The 8,607-nt window shown below is 45.3% G+C and overlaps 1 non-coding gene across 1 annotated transcript; it reads right to left on the bottom strand.

Moving 5' to 3' along the window:
• Nucleotides 1-7,735: 7,735 nt before the first annotated feature.
• Nucleotides 7,736-7,810, bottom strand: Trnat-ugu. The gene has a single exon. It is a non-coding gene; the product is annotated as a tRNA-Thr (tRNA).
• Nucleotides 7,811-8,607: the final 797 nt, after the last annotated feature.

Below are 8,607 nucleotides of genomic sequence, written 5' to 3'. Positions count from 1 at the left end.
GACAATTGCAAAAAATGGTTCAAATGGCTCTGAGCACTATGGGACTTAACATCAATGGTCATCAGTCCCCTAGAACTTAGGACTACTTAAACCTAACTAACCTAAGGACAGCACACAACACACAGTCATCACGAGGCAGAGAAAATCCCTGACCCCGCCGGGAATCGAACCCGGAAACCCGGGCGTGTGACAATTGCATACGAGTTGCCAGACACCAGCAACAACTATAATCTGGTGATCGTAGAAGTTACCTAACGCTACACAGTTCTTCCACATTTCAAAATAAGTCAAGAAATGTGACAACAGACAGAACAATTCAAAATCACTTCCACTTTCAGAATAGTACTGAACCGCAAGCATATCTTTCTCTGCTAAACAAACTCTTAGGACAGCGGCCATAAACGGACAATAAAAGTCCAACCGAACAGTTCAAACACTGGAAGGTGAGCAACACGGTAGAGAACTGAACAAACACTTCGCTGACCGTAGCTAGTAAGACCAGCAAATGGTACACAGGTCCACTACATTCCCGTAACGTCATGATGTCATTTCTGTCATATGAGCAGTTAAACACAGCACTACTGCCCCGGCGACACAACGAGGAAAACATGACCATGCCCGCACGATGCAGCCAAAACTAGCAGCTGGTTCTGTACTGAATCACGCTCCGCTAGGGAGGACTACTCTTAGGCTGCCGTACACTTGACTTCACGCAAACAGCTGCCAGGGAGCGTTCGACTGACAGACCGCGCCCCACATGCAAGGTGGCAGGATTGTTCAAATGTGCGCAAGGCGGGTTCGCGCGGCGCAATACTGTTGTTTTTGGGAGTAAGAATACGTTTGTAGATATCATCTTTGATGGATGGTTCTGGGTATATGTGTGTGCATGGTTATGGGCACCTGACTAGCTCACACAAGTATCGAGCTAGCTCCAAACAGTTGTAATTTGTGAGGGAGAGTTCCGTCCCGCTTTCTGAAGCGTAAGTTATGTGGTGTGTCTCCACAGATCTTTCCCCGACCATCCTTTAAAACTCACTAGTATTATGTTCCCTAAAGTTCAATTCAGTCCAGTTGCACTATCACGTGTTTCACTTTTGCCCTTCTGATTAAAATTAACGCTTTCTTATCTCGAAAAAATATTTACTCTCAAGTGAATTAAAGGCGTTATAGTTGTGGAAGGCACACTCCATTCTTCCAAAGCGTCTTCGCATACTAGGTCCCACTAAGCGTGTTTCCTGTTCTTCTTCCATGGGATTAGCTTTCTGGCTTCCTCTATAGTCAAGTTTTGGAACTGTTCCCGTGTGACTACTTTTTGTTTTTCCAATTACTCTTCTGTATACGTTTCTTGGATCCCTTTTGTGTCAAATTTCTAGAGTTATTTTCTGCTGCGGTATGTTCTTTTTGGGGTAAATTTAGCTCTGATGTGCACAAAATAGAGATCTGAGTCGACGTGTGCGCCTCATAGGACTAGCACATCATGAACTTCATTCCCTGAATGGTAAGTGATGGTTGCGTTATCGATTTTTATTTCACCGAAGTACAGTACAGCTAACATCCAGATCTTTTGCATTCGGGGCTGTTTCCTCGGAGTGTTCAACAAGATTATCAAGTAGTTCTCTTAACGCTGTGCAGTGAGTCTGTATATACGCTGCCTGATAATAAAAGTGAAGCAACCTGAAGTGGAAGAGGAAACGAAACGAAACGTAAGATTTACAGAGAATTTGGCAGCATGAACACACTTATCAGTATAACATGTAAGTGGGCTGTTTAGGTTTTTATGTTGGTAACGCCATGTAGCGCTCTGTATGAAAATCACTGACTGTGCTATGTGCAGCTGTGGCTGGTTTGCATTTTTGGAATTTGCTATTGTAGTGTTGGGCAGTTGGCTGTTAACAGCGCGTAGCGTTGCGCAGTTGGAGGTGAGCCGCCAGCAGTGGTGGATGTGGGGAGAGAGATGGCAGAATTTTAAGAGCGGACGATCTAGACGTGTGTGTGCTAGAAAGAGAGGGAAACATTCCACATGGGAGAAATATATCTAAAAACAAAGATGATGTGACTTACCAAACGAAAGCGCTGGCACGTCGATAGACACACTAACAAACACAAACATACACACAAAATACTAACTTTCGCAACCAACGGTTGCTTCGTCAGGAAAGAGGGAAGGAGAGGGAAAGACGAAAGGATTTGGGTTTTAAGGGAGAGGGTAAGGAGTCATTCCAATCCCGGGAGCGGAAAGACTTACCTTAGTGGGAAAAAAGGACGGGTATACACTCGCACACACACACATATCCATCCACACATATACAGACACAAGCAGACATATACAGAGGCAAAGAGTTTGGGGTTCCATTAAAAAAAAACGTAGGTTTGTGTTAAAAAACATACTTCCGTGCATTTTTTTATGGTTTGTATTAATCAATTACACTAGCCCCTCTCCTCACGTTCGGTCTGTGGAATCGATTCGTCAGTATTTGATGTGGTTTACGAAATATATCCAGCGGTAATGTTAGGTGACTCACCCCGTATATATATATAATGACTTTTGAACACTATTAAGGTAAATACATTGTTTGTTCTTTATCAAAATCTTTCATTTGCTAACTATGCCTATTAGTAGTTAGAATCTTTTATTCAGCTGGCAGTACTGGCGCACGCTGTATTGCAGTAGTTTGAGTAACGAAGATTTTTGTGAGGTAAGTGATTCATGAAAGGTATAGGTTATTGTTAGTCAGGGCCATTCTTTTGTAGGGATTTTTGAAAGTCAGATTGCGTTGCGCTAAAAATATTGTGTGTCAGTTTAAGCACAGTAATTTATATTTTTTCTAAGGGGACGTTTCAAACGTTACACACCATTTGACCTGTACACATGCACTGTTCAGTTATGAAGGGTGTGATAAAGCCGTTGTATCCTCTCCTGTGACAAGGTGGCCCACAACTTCTGTAACTGGTCCCTGATATACTACATACTGACTCTGGGAAGGAAGTGATGTCCGAACTAGTTCCACATCTCTTCTATTGGGGACTGATCTGAGAATCTTTATGACACGGGAGTACCTCAACATAGCGCAGACAGTGCATATAGACACTTGCTGTGTGTTGATCGGCATTGTCCTGTTGAAAAATGAGACCACGATACTGTCGCTTGGAAGCTAACACAGCCGGCCGTTGTGGCCGAGCGGTTCTAGGCGTTTCAGTCCGGAACCGCGCTGCTGCTACGGTCGCAGGTTCGAATTCTGCATCGGGCATGGATGTGTATGATGTCCTTAGGTTAGTTAGGTATAAGTAGTTGTAAGTTCTAGGAGACTGATAACCTCAGTTGCTAAGTCCCTTAGTGCTCAGATCCATTTGAGCCAATTTTGGCGCTAATACATGAGGACTCCATTAGTTCGTGACGTACCGTTATGATGCAGAGAATTCACTCAGTGACAATCATCCGTGAGTTTAAATCATACCTGATGGCTTCCCGCGCCACGAGGCCAGGAGTAACATCGCTGTGCCACTCCCAAATATTGTTAAGTACGGGACCTTTTCCCAGGTCACAACTACATTCGTCGGCAATGGTCGTCCGTGGTGGTGCAGAATGTAGATTGAACGCTGAACACAATTCAACGCCTTTCATCCGCAGTCATTAATCCAAATGGAGCTAACGGCAACCTATGCATGGAACTATAATTCTTTAATCCGGCTGCGGCTAAGCTCCGACCAATGTTGGGGTATGACACAGAATGTAGCAGGGATTTCAGTACGTGTTCTCAGCAGGTGTAGAGGCGATGGGGTTCCGCCGGTATGACACAGAATGTAGCAGGGATTTCAGTACGTGTTCTCAGCAGGTGTAGAGGCGATGGGGTTCCGCCGGTATGACACAGAATGTAGCAGGGATTTCAGTACGTGTTCTCAGCAGGTGTAGAGGCGATGGGGTTCCGATGTGCTTAGTGCAATGTACGGCGGCATCTCCTTGTGGTGGTCAGATGTGGTGGTCTGGAACCTTAATGCTGAGTATGCTTGCTGTAACATCACATCTGAATACCCCATAATCTGCATATTGCTCAATTCGACCAGCTAGCCAAATGGAGACTCACAATAATGCACTTTTAAAAATCGGTCAGGTGCTGACAAAGCCGTGTTACTGGAGTGTGAGGCATCTCCATATCTATTATACCTGGCGCTAAACATGCACTTATATATCCAACGGAACCTGGTAATAACACTAAACACAAACAAAACTAATGAACTCTGGTGGCCGTTCTAAAATATTTTTTAAAATATTATTTATTGTGCAGAAGTGGTACAAAGCTGCATCACTTTTCAACAGAATCTCCCTCACACTCCATGCAAGACCTCCAGCGCTTACAAAGTACTTACATTCCTCTAGAAACAAAAATCTTTTGGTAGTCCGCGTGGCGTACCTCTTCATCAGAACGGAACTTCTTTCCTCCCATTGCGTCTTTGAGTGGTCCAAACATATGGAAATCAGCCGGCCGGGGTGGCCGAGCGGTTCTAGTCGCTACAGTCTGGAACCGCGGGACCGCTACGGTCGCAGGTTCGAATCCTGCCTCGGGCATGGATGTGTGTGATGTCCTTAGGTTAGTTAGGTTTAAGTAGTTCTAAGTTCTAGGGGACTGATGACCTCAGAAGTTAAGTCCCATAGTGCTTAGAGCCACTTGAACCATATGGAAATCATTTGGGGCAAGATCTGGTGATGAGGAATGGCGCCATTCCTTGCTAGCTCTCTTCGTTTCCGGTTGGTGGAAGTGAACCCAGATTTCGTCACCAGTAACGATTCTTGCAAGGAAGCCATCACCTTCTCGTTCAAAGCGCCGAAGAAGTTCTTCACAAGCATCAACACGTCGTTCTCTCATTTCAGGAGTCAGCTGCCGTGGAACCCATCTCGCAGACACTTTGTGAAACTGGAGCATATCATGCACAATGTGGTGTGCTGACCCATGACTAATCTGTAAACATGCTGCAATGTCATTTAGTGTCACTCGGCGGTTTTCCTTCACTATGGCTTCAACTGCTTCAATGTTCTGTGGAGTCACAACTCGTTGTGCCTGACCTGGACGAGGAGCATCTTCCACGGAAGTCACACCATTTGCGAACTTCCTACTCCATTCGTAGACTTGCTGCTGTGACAAACATGCGTCACCATACTGAACCTTCATTCATCGATGAATTTCTATAGGTCTCACACCTTCACTACACAAAAACCGAATAACAGAATGCTGTTCTTCCCTGGTGCAAGTCGCAAGTGGGGCTGACATCTGCACTATGCTGCCACCTACAGGCCGTTCTGCGCGCTGTTTAGCCGGCCGCTGGTGGCCGAGCGGCTCTGGCGCTACAATCTAGAACCGCGCGACCGTTACGGCCCCAGGTTCGAATCCTGTCTCGGGCATGGATGTGTGTGTTGTCCTTAGGTTAGTTAGGTTTAAGTAGTTCTAAGTTCTAGGGGACTGATGACCTCGGCAGTTGAGTCCCATAGTGCTCAGAGCCATTTGAACCATTTTTGCACGCTGTTTGTAGCACGCTTACCAACTTACATGAAAACGGCGCGAAATTTCGATTTGTTATTACAAATTTAAGGTTTTCATTTGACTCACCCTTGTATTTACATACTTGCCGACAGTGTTTTCACGTATGGAGTTATATTGTCATCCGACCGTGTCTCCTGCGTGGTTAATTTTTTTGTCAACAATAGACACTGATGACCCAAAACACTATGACCACTTGCTTGTTAGCTTCTTTGTCCGTCTTTGGAACGAAATACATCACTGGTTCTGCGTATCAGGGATCCGATACCGTGTTGGTAGGTTTTGGGAGGTTCGTGGCATTAGATGACTACCCTTATTTGCGTGCGCAGTGATGGCACCCGACAGCGACCCAGTTTGGTTCGATAGGACTTACCTCAGGTCACCAAGACATCAGTGTGAGTTCACTGCGCGGACAATTGTAGGGCTGAAAGATGACATCGCCGTCGGGGAAGACAGCGAGCATGAAAGGATGCAGATGGTTCGCATTTTCCAGTGTGTCTTTGATTACTACCACAGGTCCAATACAAGCGCAGGGGAATGTCTCCCACAGTACAATACTGCTTCCACTAGCCTGCGTTCGTGGCGCAGCACGTTTCGAACCGGGTTCACTTCGATGACGGCGTTTGTGGAGACGACCATCGACGTAGTGTAGCAAAGATGTGATTCACCCGAAGAACCGACATGCTTACGTTGATCGAAGGTCGAATCCCAATGGTCCCGTGCCCACTGCTACGGTAATTGACGATGTCTTTGGATCAACATATGAACTCGTACAGGTGGTTTGCTGTGGAGTTCCATGTTCATCAATGTACGATGAACAGTGTGCTAAGAAACACTTGTGCGTGCATCCGTACTGTGCTCTTTTTCTGCAGAGCTGCCACAGATCATCATCTGTCCTACTTTACCGAGCAGAAAATCCTCCGAATCCCACGTTCTTTTAAGAGTCTGGATATCCAACCATTTAGAGCCTAGTGATTGTTTCACTGTCCATCTACCTCTTCCCGTAGATGCTCACGACAGTAACACGTGACCATTCGACCAGCTTCGCCGTTTCCAAGGTACTCGTTCACAGGCTACGCATAATAATAATCGGCCCTTTCGCAAAGTCGTTTATCTCAATGACTTTCCCCGTTTGCAGCCCATATCTTCGCTAGGGTGATCCCCCGGTCCGTGTCTGCTCCGCTTACATATTTCTTTTACCGCTTCACTTGCCGGCAATGCCACCAGGCGTCATCCAGCGTCGCGGTGGGTAGTAGTCATAATGCTTTGGCCGATCAGTTTATATACAGGTTGTTAACGGGTACAATTTAGGATATTTTTATTGGTAACTGAACAACATTACATCAGTATTTACTTCATTAGAAGCCTAATAATTATAGCTACTAAGAGTAGCAGGCTTTAAGGTTGGCTGGTACCTGCAGGTACATAAGATGAGAGCATGCTAGTAATGCTTATATTCCCCTGGGCAGCAGGTCACGTGTTGAAGTGTAAACGCTTGGACACAAAGCGGTTAATCTATACAGACAGGCGTAGTGCACTTACTGCTTCATTTACGGCCACACAGAAAAAATAAGGTCGTAAATTCTGTGATGTGTTTGTGGGAAGACTGTTGAAGCAAAGAAATAACAACCAACACATTAAATTGCGTACGTATTACGGTACCACTTATAAAAATGTAGATATGATTTGCTTGTGAACAGAACAGGCAACTTTTGAGGGTTCCCAGTTTCAATTTTAATGCACTGAATCTTGTTTCAAAATTTGTCTTCGGCATATTCTGAAATTGTATAAAAATAATTTGATCTAAAATACTTCTGTAATCCTGACTTATGAGTTGGCTGACGCCTAAACAGTGACTTGAAATAGCCGTCTTAGCTGAAAGTGAGCAGTTGCTGGCTGTTGCTAGGAAAGTGATGATAGCGACAAAGGGTTGGTTTAACAGCTACATCGCTTCATATAGCACTGTATTTCCGTTTCTTTGTCATGTTTTGGAGGCAGCGCTGATGACGATCGTATTCGAGTGTAGCACACACTTTTCCTTATCTGTAGTGGACGCTAACAATAAGTTTTGTTATATGAAATGTCCGAAAGAACAGATACTATCGGTGACCATGCAGCTCACTTATAGTGAAATGATAATTAAATCAAGACCCTAAGCTGCCGACAGGCGCTGATATACATCAACGGGGACAGTTGAAAACGTGTGCCCCGACCGAGACTCGAACCCGGGATCTCCTGCTCACATGGCAGACGCTCTATCCATCTGAGCCACCGAGGGCACAGAGGGCAGCACGACTGCAGGGATTTATCCCCGTTGATGTATATCAGCGCCTGTCGACAGCTTAGGGTCTTGATTTGATTATCATTTCATCAAAAGTTTTGTTTGTTATTCTCACCTTTAATAACACCTCAAACATTACATGTAGCTGTGGGCCTGCAATGCTGGAAGAGGCGACATCAACTTATACGCGTATATGATCGGAAGTTATGGATTTGGATATTACACATGGTGATTACGTGATACAGGTCAGCTTCGCTCAGTGGGGACAAAAAACGGGAAAAGATCACTGTCCTGGCATCCGGGATACGGTTTCGGTTTCTATAAACTGTCGCCTTATCCGAAAAACAACAGAGCGGTTCACATTGAGCCATCGGATCACCTCAGTTTGCGACTGTCCTGTTTCCATTCTTCCTGTGGCCCTCCGCAGCAGAGTCTGTATGCGTCTTCTCTGTGACAGTGTACAGAGCGAATGGGGAAGTGGGACTACCGTGCAAACACAACAACGCTTGATAGGTGCCCTGACGTCATTGCTGGCGTGGTTGTCCGCTGATCGGAATGGCATCATCCGTGCAGAACACAAACCTAACGACATCTGTTGACAGTTTGTATGATTATACCGTTAATTAAACATAGGATGGGGAAACGACAGTTTGATGCTTTAATATTGGACACCAGTGTGTTTCGCATTGTGGAGTTCTGTTAGGAGCTGGGCAGGCTGACAAATCAGTTCTCCGAAAGGAACGTCGTCTTGTACTTACGAAACAGACATGTAGACTGGCCACGAGCAGAGTTACA

This window comes from Schistocerca piceifrons, chromosome 2, assembly GCF_021461385.2.
Source record: "Schistocerca piceifrons isolate TAMUIC-IGC-003096 chromosome 2, iqSchPice1.1, whole genome shotgun sequence".
NCBI classification, from domain to species: domain Eukaryota; kingdom Metazoa; phylum Arthropoda; class Insecta; order Orthoptera; family Acrididae; genus Schistocerca; species Schistocerca piceifrons.
The sequence above is the reverse complement of the archived record's forward strand: the minus strand, read 5'-3'. Positions and strand labels throughout refer to the sequence as shown.